A 13965-nucleotide genomic window follows, 5' to 3' on the forward strand; every position below is an offset into this window, starting at 1 on the left:
GTTATTTTACATTGTTACACATAACTTAATTTCTGAACTTATTTGTTTCTTTCTGTGTATGGATTACTTGGGTTGTTATGAACACCTGGTGAAAATTCCATGTCAATAGCACCTTTAGAAATAAGTTTACTTTGAAACATTGTGATGTGTTCAATACTTATTGTATCCACTGTATATTCTTTTCTGTCTTGATGTATTTCAGTAGAACTAGTAAGATATCATGACAGTAGTGTGATAGTAGAAGTGATTTGATCCAGGGTTTAAAATGATGTAGCACAGTGGGAGAAACAGTATTTCACACTCCTGTGTATTTTTCACTGACCTGCTGTGAAATGGACACGAAGAAAGACTTGAATCTTAAATAGATCATGAATTAAAAGCGCCTCGACGCCACACATGATAATGACGCTCCAATTAAAAAAAAAAAAAAAACAGAGAGCGCACGTTAAACTTCATGAAACTGATAATTCTGCATTGATACGTGATAAATGATGACCGGGATGCTGATCGTGATGCCGCTGGTGGCGGAGGTGTCTGCTGTGATGATGAGTGATGATGGACATAATGCCAATATTAATCACAGCGGAGAGAGACAGGGAGGGAGGGGAAGGGGTGATGAGGAGATCAACAGAGGACAAGGAGAGAAAAGCCGCGGAAATCCGTGGTAGAGACATTTTCTAGGAGCACGTTATTACTGAAAAGGGGGAGAGAGAGAGAGAAGAGAGAGAGAGAGAGGGAGAGAGAGAGACGGCGCGATAACAGCGTTCGTCCTGCTCGGACTCAGTTTTGTGAGCGGCTGACGGGCAGCACCAGCGACGGAAGAAGAAACTTGAGACAATCACGCTGAGATCTGACATTCAAGAGGTAAATCTGAATTAATTGTTTCGAAGTGCCGCCAATACCCGTGCATGACTGGTTTGATGTATTTAAATGTGTGTTTTGTCACCTCGGTCGGGCTGTCTGAAGATCAGACCTAGTTTCCCCCCTCATCTCTCGCGTCTTTGGGAATCGCGTTTCTCCCTGCCCGCTCTTTGGGATCCCTGCTTGACATTCAACCAGAGGTGTCATTTTAAACAGGAGCCGATACTTAAACACGCCCAAGTATCAATTTTAATTCATCCCGCGGAGCAGAAGCATGTGTTTCCTCCTCGCGACGGACCGACTCCGTGCGTATTTGCGAGTCCTCGAAGGGTCCGCAGAGGCTTATTTGATTTGTTTCGTCTCCGTAAAAGTGCAATCCATTAAATCTGAGTGTAAAAATATATGTGGACTGTAGTTATAAGAGGCAGCTTCATGATGGCCGACGCTGAACGCGGAGTCCTAATTGGGAGCCCTCGGTCAAAGAGATTGAGGACCTGTCCTCTGGCGCACACTAATATGCGCTTTCATGTGTGTGGATTTCACCGTCACAATAACTGTTCTACACACTGATTGATTCTGTTGTCGAGCCTTTGATCGATCCCAGCAGATTTGTAGCCCGTGAAATCCTCCGACCTCAAGGTGAAGGGGATGTCACTTTTTTTTTTTTTTTTTTTTTTTTGTGCATAGCGGACGGGCGCAATATTCTTCCAGCGTGCGTGCCGATGTGAACAGACGGGGGCAGCGACTGACAGACTGTCACAGACGGAGCGCCGACACCCCGCGGGGCGAATATTTTACCTGCGCGCCGCCGTCCGCCTGTGCTATTTCCTCTGCGGTTCAGCGCGTCTCTAATGAGGTTTATCGGCTGCGAGTCGCCTCAAAAATCCGGCTTAATTGCTTCCATTTATTACGTGACCCCGTAAGTCGGCCATAATAAGTATTTGGCTTCACATCCAGCGGCGTCTGGGATGCGCTTGTGCCTCCGTGCGCAAACGTTCGGCTGTTTTTTGTGTGTTTGTGTGAGACCTTAGCCGTCCGCTGCCCTTCTGGGAAATACATTTGCTTGGATTTATGACCCGCCTTCTTCTCTGGTTATATCGATTATCGCAGCCTGCTGTGTGCCATGTTTTTGTAAGAGCAAAAAAAAAAAAAAGAAAGATAAAATAAAAGTGGCTCTGCTCTATCTCTGTATATTTTTTTCTGATGTTGTAGAAAGCGTCTCCCCCAGCTGGGTCGATCCTCCAGTGTAAATATCTCTGCACTTATAACTCCTTGTTGAACATGTACATAAAAATCCATGTGATTGAGGAATGGCTCCCACACACACACAGAGAAGCACATAACGAGCCTTAAGTGACTGAAAGGCCTTTAATCAGCGTGAGACATGTTTATGCAGACTGTGTGGAAAGCTCATGTATATTACATCACTGTTGCACTAGGGGTACATGGGTACAATCAGCTCAAGGCTGTGAAAGTCGCAGCTCTTGTTCATGTGCATCTCTGATGTGCTTGTGTTTGGTGAATGTGTGTGTTTTGGTATTATCGGTGTCTTTGATTATGTGAGCACTTCCGGGCCATTTTTTCTGGCACTGTTAAGTTTCTCCTTTTGGAAGAAATTAGACCGAAGGAGACTAGAGATTGGACACATCCCCTATGATGTGGGAAGGGGCGGTCTGCGTGTGACCACTCACCAAATGACGGGAAAGGCGGAAGAAATGGGAGATGTAAGAGTAGGCAGAGGGAGGAGAGGAAAAGGGGTGGGAGGTGTAGTTAGACTGACAAAGGGGGAGTGGATGAGGGGCGGACAGAGGTAGTGGCGGGAAAGAAGGGAAGGAGAGGTTAAAAGGAAGACGTGAGGATGGAGGGGTGGCGGCGGTGGAAAACAGACAGGTCGCACTGAGTCAGTGACTTATGCTGGCGATAAAACCGCCTGATGAATAGAAGCAGGAAGGAGAGGTGCTGTTGCTGTGACAAGAGCAGGACACACCAAATCCCATTAACGGACATTACTGTGCGTTACGGCCGACACTAAGGAAGGGTCTCAGGATAGATGGTGCGTTACTGAGAGCGAACGGGGAATGGAACAACACCAACAGAAAAAGACACCAAGGACGTGTAAAAGAATTATTGTGAAGAATTGTATGTGAACTGAGGAGAAACACACTTGGGAGAATACACTGAATTTGAACCCATGCTTTGACTGAAAATGTTCTTTAACCATTTTTTGTCCCAACTCACCAACCCTAAACACTCCTGTTCCCTCTCCTGTCAGAGGTGGCTTATAATACTTTCCCAAGAAGATAGATTACTTCTAAATACTGTTGGAGGGACTGTGGTGGCTCCTTTTAAAGGCTCGATAGAATTGATCAATGACGTGCGCTTGAAGATGTTACAGACGACCAAACATGCCGATCACTGTTCTGTTAAGAGAAATACTGCCATCACACGAGCCCCCCACACGGGAGACGCACTCCAGAGACATGATAAATGATCAGTGAGCCGGTTTCCTTTTGATTCCCTCCTAATGAGAATGGGAGAACCCCCAAGACGAGCGCCCATGGGGGGTTTTCTCCTCCGACAAAGTGTGTGGCAGTCGGCGGACGTGTACCATTCATTAGCTGACAATTCACTGAAATGAATCAGACAACACGGCCTCGCAGGGAGAACAAGGAAATGAATGCTTAGTGCGCAAGACGTGACTATCCCCCAGGGCCCTCGCGCAGAGAGATAATGCAGTGGCAGAATTCCCTTTCCGATTGTTTCAAACGGGAAAGGAAACGCTAAGCTCCTAGGATCTAACATCGCCTCAGATCTGGCACGGGGAAATTGGTCTGTGCTGTAAAAAAACCTTTCGGCGGAGTACTTTTCGTCTGGTGTCAGTCTTTTGAAGGGGAAGTGAAAAGCCCATGACTCTGCAGTGACTTTGCGCCGAGCTGAATCTCAACTACATCATCTCCAATTACCTACTCAAGGCAAGGGACTGACGAGCCATTATTCATCCATACGTGATGCTCCCTTTAAACTCCAGATAGATGTGGAGGATGATGTACTATATCTTCCCCGGGTGCCCTTTGATGGTGATTGTGCACCAAAGGGGGCTGGAGGGAGGGACACATGATTGCTGATGCAGACCTTTTTTAAGAGGAGAAATTCGGTTTCGCAGCAACCATCTCCAAGGAACAGTGTGGGCTTTAGCTCGAACACCCTTCATGCTTCTTCCTAATACAGAAGTGTACACGTCCCCAGACTGAGGTTAGAGCAGGACACGTTCACCCAAGCCTCGGCAGTGTTATGCCGAGACACGGAGCCCCTCTCTCCCTGGTGGTGACGCAGGGAAGAGATGGGTGGAGGGGGGGGGGGTGGGTCATTTAAAGGAAATGGCTGTCTAGCGGTGCTCTATGTCGTGCTGCATGGAGGCCTGTGGGATGGCGCTGCAGATTCTGTCACGGTCTGATTGTTCTTAGACCAACATCCTCCATTCGACAGGTAGGGATGCACGCATTCAAACGAGGGCACGCACACACTTGCCCACAACTTAGAAGCCGTAAACAATCGCTGTCTTAAAACAAGAAAAAAAACGTACAAACGCGCGTTATTGTGATTTTCCTCAATTTTCTTTCGCCCTTTAAACAAGAATTGAGGCGAGAGTGGGGGCACATTCCCTATCTGGTGCCAGCAGGGGGTTCGTATTACTCCTGGGATAGACTGAATTTCTGAGCAGGGACGTTAGATTGGCGGAGGCAGCTCCAGGTCGGCGGTGGATGGCTGTTTGGCGGGGCGGGATGAAGGAGGACTCTTGTGAGAAAAGTGCAGCAGCTCGCTCCACTGGAGACATTATTATACAGAAAGACAGGAGGCTGCTTCAGGCTGAGTGTGTCGGTGTGTGTGTGTGTGTGCGTATGCATGTGTGTGGATTCTGTGTATTTACATTTATACCCTCCCGTGTAGAAATGAGAAAGCGAGGGGGCACTGGAGTCAGACACTGACAGAACAAGAAATTTTATATGACTGTTGGTTGGATGTATGGGTGTGTGTGTGTGTGTGTGTGTGTGCTGGTTATAGACAATCAGCTCCAGGCGTAGCAGTGTTGGACGAGCTGAAAGGAATCTTTTCTCTAGTTGTTCCTCTTAGGAAGTTGAATTTGAGCCAGGAAGTGAAGTACTGAATAATCACACTGAGCATTTTCCTACGTTTCCTTTCATATCTCATTGGATCTCAAGGTTTTCACACAGACACACAGAAAGAATGAACCTCTACCCAGCGTTATATAGCAGTCATGTATTACAGATATTACAGTGGAGTTGTTCATTTTGTCAGTAACAAGTAGTGTGAGATTACGTTTTGGAATCCAGTAACTAATTTACCATTAATAATTCCAAAAGTACCCAATTATGAAATCAACTCTTTAATTAATGCAAAATCAATTTAATGCCACTCATTTTTCAAATTCGCAATTAACACACGCGCGGCCTGTTTGCTCAGCTCGAACTGCAGTTTGGGAAATGTTGTGTGGGAAGCGATCAAGCAGCAGTAACACCTTGGAAAGCAGAATCTGCAGTGTGGTTGTAGTAAATAATTTCTACCCTGCAGATGGCAGTAATAACGTCACACATGCCAAAAGTCCCAAACGAACGGGGAGAAGAAAGCCAGCAGAAACAAACAAGCAGAAATGTGCAAAGAAAGAAGAAAGCTCTTCTCAACGACAAGTTCAGCTTCAAAGTCCCACCAGATGGTTCTCTTGACAAGACCTAAAAAGACAGAAATAGTGGAATGAATCTGTGATGAATACGTGTGAACTATGGAAATCGTGCGACTAATCGCCACTAAATGTCTTAGTCTGTTGACCGTACTGCTTTTGAGCTGTCTCATTGGAGTTTGATGGAGATTTGGTGTCAGGTTCTGTTATGCACACTCAGAAGACAGTCTGAGACACTTCCTGGTTTCTCAAGTGTTGTCTGCATCCACACTATGAGCAAAAAACAAGAAAGAGAAAAGGCTTTGATTGATCGACGTGTCAACGTGTCATTGGAGCATTTCAAGTTGAAGCCAGCTCAAATTTAATATAGTGGGTGTGTGTTTGACGCTTCCACTGACAGCGACTCTTCGCTTGTTCCTCTATCACCACTAGCGTGATTGCAGTATTATAGACGTGTGCCAACGGCTTTGGTTAATGATTAGACTTCGGTTAGCATATGCTAGCTTATGATGTGCTCAGACTAGTAGCGAAAAAGCAACTGGCAACAAGTAATTTTCAGTGGAAGCTGGGCAAAATGAAGTCACAATGAGACATCTATAATAGTTGAACTCACCTCAACAGAAAACACCAAAATGAAGTTGTCATTTTTAAAGGTCAATGAGTGCTTAAACAGTGTAGCTGCCTATGCTTTGATGTGCGGTGGGGACACAGTGGGAACACTCAGCTGTGCGTGGTCAGTCCCCAGAGCTAAGCTAACATTAGCCTTTAACAGTCTTGATAACTGGGGGCTTCCAGCATTTTAAACCATATTTATCTTGTTTTCAAAATCTACAACACTATACTGACTAGTGAATTTGGAGGCCAGGTCAACACCTTGTCCTGTTCTTCATGTTTTTTGAGTTGTCCTCAAACTGTTTGTGTTGCTGTGTCAGGCTGCATCCTGCCGGGGATGTCTGCTGCCATCAAGGAGTGTCACTGCTATGGGGTGGGAGTGTCTGGTCTGGTCTAGGTGGGTGCTGCATGTCTAAGTAACATCCACATGAATGAATGCCAGGTCCAAAAGCAGAACATTGAATTGTCACAAGATGGTCAATGTTATTCACTTCTACTGTCAGTTGCGCTGACAGTGCTGAATTTCCCCTTTATTTCTTTTAAATGCCTGGACCAGGCAGAACTTAAATGCACAGTTTATTGATTCACTTACCTTTAAGTGAGGGCTCTGTGCACTAACCTGCTCATAACATTCCTTTAAACCATAGGTCTGAAAGAGGGGCTCTGCAGAGGTACTGTGGGGGGGTCGCAAAATCTTTGGTTGATTAGACATTTTATATATATTTTAATTTCCCCCACAAATTAAAATTTCTTTAAATACACATTAAATGAATCCAAAATATTTTACTGACAGGATAAGGAATAGCTTAATATTGAATGCAAAATTCTAATAATAAAGTATATTTATAAATAGCACTTGGCCGTGTCACGGTGGCAAGAGGACGAAGGTGTACGAGTGAAGAACAGATCAAAGAAGAGGCATATCAGTCACACAGCACAGCTTGCGTTGCTTTCGTGTTGAGGGATAATGAGAATGGAATCCATGAGGAGGGTCAAATCTCACTGAGCTGCGCTGAAATGAAGGAGGCTGCAATTAGTGCTTTATCACACGGAACCTGAAATAATAACGCTGAATGTTAAATTAGATTTTCTACTGTATCTCCACCTCACGCTGAAGCCATCCATTGCACAACAAGTGACGGAACAGCAAATTCAACAGCTTTCACCGGATCTGCGTTTGCTTCGTGTCGTTATTTCTCAAGTCACAAGCGTGTATGAAATTAAGGCGCTAACTGTCGCTGCTTAAACAATTTCACCGTGGTTTAACTCAGTTTAGACAGACTTTAATATGCTTTACAGCAAAAGGTGCCAATGACTGTAACCGGCGCTCTGAAATTACCCTGATCCTAAATTGAACTATCTTTTGGAACAATTGCTTTTGAGTAAAATGAAAATAAAAACTGCAAAGACGGTAGCTAATTATTTTGTGTTATATATCACTTCTCTGTTTGGCTCGGCTTCATCAGCGCTGCCAGGAGTACTGGCGCGGCGCTGCGCGCGCCTGAGGCGCGAGGGAACGTGTAGGTGTCCGCTCGGCGATGTTGTAATGTGCACCTGCGTGGCTGCGTGCGTGACATCAGCTGCAGATTTGGTGTGTGTGTTGGAGGGGGAGGCATGATGGAATGAAACCTGCAGCATAAGCTGCCGCCCCTGACATAGGGGTCCTGTAGGAATTGAGTAAATCCTATTGTAAATTTGCCTACTCCATGAAGATAATTGGCTTATTCCTGTGTTAAATAGCCGGTCCTGCAGGACACCGACTGGGCTTAGCATGCTCCGTGTAGACAGTGTGTCTGCTCCTCTGCTTCTTTGGGGCCCGCGGGCCACATTACATACCGAATTACTGTATGACAACGATGAACCGATAGCGTTCGGCGGTGCCGAGCCCGGGGCTCCCGTGAAGCCGCTGACATCCCGACACGAGTCTGCAAGGACTCGCGCTCAATCCTCACAAGGTGGTTCCTCTTAGAAACAAGCCCGCGTGGCTCTCGCTTCTTGATGTATGAAAAGTAGTTACACGGGCAGGGCTACTTCTTGAACAGTCCTCGCGTCCAAAGCCTTGTAAAGCTCTCGATTTCTGGGTTTTCGTGCTCCTCCGCTCGACGCACAACAGTTTCGGGCTTCTGTTGAGCTTTGGATGTGGAGAAAGTGTTGCGTAGCCTTACCTAAATCATTATCCACACATCAAACACCATCTGGGTTTCACTCCGTTACTTTGAAGATTCCTTCCTCATCAGCCCTCCGCCTAAAGGAGGCACAACAGAAGAATGTGCGTGCGTATGTGCGGGCGAGCTTACATGTAGCTCTTTTTGTGGGCATTTTTTAACCCCGCGGTTGCTCACTAACCACCACTTAACAGCAGTTGCGTCTTTGTTTCTTGGCCTCTGGGCAACTGCTTAGTGATGAACCAAGCCCCAACTGATCCAGCAGCTCTGAGAGTGTGGGGGGGGGGTGAGGTGGGGTGGTGGGGGTGGGGGGTGGGGCTGAAACCAGAAAATGAGAGATTCAGAGATGGATGAATTGTCAGCGGATGTGCAGCTGCGTGTGTGTGTTTGAGTGTGTGAGGAGCCGGAGAGCTCGCACGCACAATTCTGGGACGTGACCGAAAACTGTCTAGTTAGAGTGCATCAGGAAACGGATGAAAGGGAGAATTCCCTGCACGTGGTGAGAGCGGAGAGATGAAACTGTGAAAGCGGTTCATCTGCGTGTGTCCTGATGGCTGCTAAGTTGAACAAAGGCGACTCCCAGACGGCGGCCGCGATTCTTGTTTCCGGTCCCGTGCCCCGTCTCCGTGGGAGCGTGCCCGGACGTGCTGCGATCAGAAATGGCTGAAAGCGTCCTCTTAGAGGTTGACTGATGATATTGAGCAGATGAAACGGCAGAACCTCGGAGAGGGGGCTCGGAGCTAAACATACCGAGGGAGAGGAAATATTTGTCGACGCGTATTGTCAAATTACATTGATAAATTCCGTGAATTTTGGGTTAGGTGTGATGCACTCTATCGTGTTACATATTGGAGCGAGCAGTCTTTGCTGACTGTAACAGAGCACCTCCGGTGTGCTCTGGGCCCACTGGTTCAGGGTCAGGTGTGTGAGCATCTGCGCCTTTTTCCAGTCTCTCTAGAATCGCAGAGGGGCGAGCCACGGAGCGCGGGGTTCATCAGCGGTGTAATTAATGTAGTACAGTTCGGGTTGTCATGCGTGATATTTCAAGGCTGCGTTCTACTTGAGAAAGCTTTTTGATGAATGGCCAATTAGAAGCCGACTCCTCGTGCCTGGTGGCTGACTGATCTCTTTTTAATGGCACTCCTGTTTCTTTGATAAAACACAAAATGAATCATCGATACTCCAGCCCCGCGGAGCACTGAGCTCACAATTTAATTGTAATTGGATGTGTAGGAGCCGCCTGGGGACGAGGCGGTCGGTGCCTGTGTGCACGAGTGCACTCCTGCGGTGGCGCTGGTCAGCCTCGGTCACGCCGCGTTGCACATGGCTGCCTAACCGAAACACAAAACTTCACCGGTTATGTGTGTTTGTCCTGTGCTGATCAATTCATTTCAGCCACAGCGGCAGCACCGGTCGCCTCTCGTTGTCGCTGATTTTTGTGTTTGATTGCTATTAAGGCGCACTTCAATTAGGCCCCGGCAAGTTTCCCTTCCGAAAAATCTGTGCTTAAAGTGCGTTGCTGTGCGTCTGACGCTCTAATCAAAAAGTCTCATTTCATATCCATAATTAATGTTACAGAAATAAAAAGAAGAGGGAGAGAGTGGGGGGGGGGGGGCAGCCTTAAACGTTCAAAGAAACACAAAGTCTCTTCTCTTCTTCATTCTCCGGCTCCTCAGGAGACGGCCAGAGACGTATTTGCCGTTTCTCAGGCGGGGGGTGTCACGGCGGAGGAGGGGTTGTTTGAACTGAAGCTGCGAAAACACACCGTGTAACAATCCTAGCAAATAGCTGGCATCTTGAACCAAAGTGCCCAACAGGAGCTTTTAGACCACCCAACGGGCGGCAAACATCCTTTCTAGCCCTTTCATTTTTTATTTATTTATTTTTTTGCTGCAGTGTTTTCCTGTGTCTCAGCCATCGGGCGAAGCCTCCGCATCCCTGAGCAAACAGAAGAGTTTCAGAATGAGGTGATTAGTGCAGTGGAAATGTCACTGATTCCCTGATGATGTCTGAGGCTCGGGACCATAATCTTATAATTCACTGTAGGAATGTGTCCCCCTGCACTTGCTCACCTGCAAATGGCGCACACAATATAAGCCCCTCAGATATTCCTGGTGTTTATGTGCCAGCTCCTCAGCCTCCTCCCTCTGCCCTGCCACACAAAGTGACACCGCTTCCAGCGGTAATTGCCGAGCAGACCTCTCACGCGCGGCCACAATGGAATCTTGCTCGGCAGGTAGGCACTCGGCGAGATACAGAGGCAATCTTATTTTGTGGATTTAGGCTTCATAAACGTCATTATCGTCTCCCCGACCTTGAGTTTGCCGCGCCGTTCAGCGACGACCCCAATTTTGTCGGGAAGCTCGAAACGCCGATGCGTGCGCTCTCCCGGGCGAGCGTGTCAATAAAAAAAGGGGGGAACGCGGCGCACGTGGCGCGCGTGCGATGCCCGTCTGAGAGAGTCCCGCGCATGTACGTACGCGCGCTGACTCAGTCTGCTGTCTGGAACCGTCAGCAGCTTTCCTCCAAACAAAGTTTTTCTGACTGTGCCGCTGCCAGATTTTAACTGTGTAGAACATTAGTGTAACAGCCCACGCTCTCAGAATACAGATTTGTACTTGAGTGCACGCCAAATGGCCTCTATATTTTATGAGCCTTCTCTCTGCTAACATACCGTCTTGAGACTAATTATCATGGTCGCACTCAAACACAAAGCTCGTTCATTATTGCATTGACATCACATTTGTTTTGGCTTGGCCTACATGGCAGGGACTTCACAGCGCTACAATAGTGGAATCATGTTTTGAGCTTGACGGAGCACGCTTTGGATGGAGAATCTGTTCCCCTGCGCTGTTGTACACGGCGTTAGGCAGGAAGGTTGTTTGTTATTTACAGTCTTGTCATTCATCTCTCCTCAAGTGGACCGTAATTTTTTTCCCCCCTTCCCCTCCTGTTTTGCTGACTCGCTGGGGAGTCACGCTCGATTCTTGGGAAGCAGTTTTCCTCTCCTGGTCCTGCCCTAGAAATGCCTCGATACTTTTTTTTTTTTTATTATCATAATACTTTTCCCCCAGCATATTGTATCTGTACGCCGATTCCAGCTATTTTTGTACATGCTGCAGGACTATTTATAAAAGGCTGAGTACTGTTGGTCTCTAAGATGGAAACGGTACATGAAAGTTGAAATTTTGGGAGGAACTTCTAGTAATTTTTTTCTTTTTTGATACATATTTTTCGAATTCCTCTGTGTGGAAAGAGTATATCATAAACTTTGCACGACATGTGCAAGTGTGCGTCACGTATCGTCTTCTAGGATATCATTAGTATTTTACCATTTATCATGAGGGCATCTGAGTCTGACCTAGCACACACTGCTCAAAAGGAAGGGAGCATCCTGGGCAGGCTGCCAGTCTGTCGCAGGTTGAGGACGACACTCACAGAGAGGCACACAACAACACACTACGCACACGGCTATTGACGGAGGCAGGGTTTGAACTGCGATGCTTTCAGTGGAGCCTGTAAAAATAAATTCTAGGAGACACTGATTTCCGCATAATAAAGCGTGGACGTGAGCACAAAAAGCTAAACAGAATATACTGAACGGGAGCGTAGACAAATAGGTCGTAGTATAATCAGCGTGGAGCTACACCATAGCCCCCAGGTGTCTCCGTTTGTAGGCCCGATGAATGCATTTGTCTCCCTGAACCTCCGAGTTGCCGCCCACGTCCCAGAGTTGTGTTTTTGAATCATCTTCCTACCCTGCAATCTAGCTAGCCGCAGCTATATCATAGTCAAATGGTAATTCAATCTGGGCTCCAAGATAATATTTCCCATCACCTTGGGGGCCGACGGGATTTACCTTCGATCAGCATGTTTTTTTTTTTTTTTGCAGAAATAATCTAATTAGCTGCAGTTTGCATTCGATCCACTCGTTCTCCTTGGAAGTGATTCGTTTCCTCTCCAGGAATAAATACGCTATTTGGTGTGATATTTGTTTTTCCACCTTTAAGGCCTCCAGGAAGTGAGTGGAGCTCTCCCAGCTGTGATCAGAGGTCTAATCGGTGTCAATAAGGAAAAATGCCAGTGTGGGTTTGCGGGGCTTTTAAATCCTTCAAAACAGCTGAATATCATTATTTCTGAATGCCACATCAGCTCATTTAATCCTAAATTGGCACTGACAGAACTCTTTCTGTCAGCAGGGGGGCTAACGGCGTATCACCCCAAACTTAAGGCCAGTATTTAGTCTCGTCAAAGGTCACACCTCGCAAATAGCACTGGGGAACGTTTAATGACTTGTATCGCAATTAAGGAAGCAACAGATGTATACCTGTTTTATGTATTTTTCCCCTGAACGACCTGCGGTGTTTCTTGTTCAACAGATTTCCCACAGCTCCCCTCTGTTCAGATCCCAGAGTGACACGTCATTTAGGAGCCTGCAGCGAACATAAATTCCAGTATAGCGCCGCAGGAACAAATTGTCCCTATAGCTGCTTGACACGTCTAACTAAATAAATCGTAGCTGTACACAAACGTAATAATTATACGGTATTGTGCGTTTGATCACCGAGAAGTTTGTTCACCTGTTGCCAGCCATTTTTTCTGCGCGGCAGCCTCCACTGCGCCTTCTGTCCAAGTGTTCGTCATCCGTGATCGCAGGCTGTGATGATGGCTACCCTGCCAGCGCTCAGCTGACACCCACAAACTGACTCATAAATTTCATGGCTATTTATGTCCTAAAAATGTTTTGTTTTTCGATCAGGGCCAGTCAGAATGCGCGCGAGCGCCAAATAATAATATGCAACGCCGCGCCGGCTCCGCTCTCCCACTTCTCGACTGTGCTTGAGGGCTCTTCGAGCGCGTCACTCTGACAGGTTTCTCAGCCGCTGATCTGTTCCCCGTGCCGTCCCAGGCAACAACACGCGCGCCGACGCGTCCCGACGCTCCGCTTTTGTCAGCCTCTATCTGGATGCGTCTTGCGCAGATAGGCCGTGACAAACCCAATATGGCAAATGTCAGCAAAGACAAAAAAGGAAAAAGAGAAAAGGGGGCGCGCGATCCCACCGTCTTCGGATGCGCGCTGATCGTGCGCTCCCCCGCCCCGCTCTCCGCTCGCGTGCCTGCGCTGAGAAACAGCTGGAGATAAAACAAATATGTAGGGAGCGTGTGGGCGTTCTGGTGTGACACATCTGGGTAAAGCGACACGAGGCGCTCCTGACAGATATGAGCTGAGTGAGAGTCTGTTCTTGTTGTGTCACGCTGAGGCTCCTTCCACATGCGTGCGTTCTTCTGTCTGCTTGATGCTGCCGTTAAATGTTAGGTGCCCCGACGCTGGTGTGTATTTATACCGATGCTGGCACATGGTTGAGTGCAAGCGCAGCCTCAGGAACGTGTGAAACGACACCGGGTCCTGCGGTGGACGGAGGGCGAGATCAAAAGGACACAGCACGAGGGTGTGAGGGAGAGAAGTGGCGGCGCCTGTGCTGCTTTGTACCCGTGCGTGTGAAATACACAGAAAGTTCAGTTGATAAATGAGAGCGACTACGACCTCGGCGCTGTGCGGCCGGGGAGGTGGCGGCTGAGTCACCAGCGAGCAAAATGCTTTTAATTTTTATGTTAAATTCCCCTCTCTGC

The 13965-nt window shown here is 47.4% G+C and overlaps 1 protein-coding gene across 1 annotated transcript in view; it reads left to right on the forward strand.

Moving 5' to 3' along the window:
- Nucleotides 1-709: 709 nt before the first annotated feature.
- LOC125010662 overlaps nucleotides 710-13965 on the forward strand; it is a 141560-nt gene continuing 128304 nt past the window's right edge. The window contains exon 1 of the mRNA XM_047589423.1: nucleotides 710-864. The gene's annotated coding sequence lies outside the window, so the exon portion shown is untranslated. The remainder of the gene's footprint in view (nucleotides 865-13965) is intronic.

This window comes from Mugil cephalus, chromosome 7 (genome assembly GCF_022458985.1).
Source record: "Mugil cephalus isolate CIBA_MC_2020 chromosome 7, CIBA_Mcephalus_1.1, whole genome shotgun sequence".
Taxonomy (NCBI): Eukaryota; Metazoa; Chordata; class Actinopteri; order Mugiliformes; family Mugilidae; genus Mugil; species Mugil cephalus.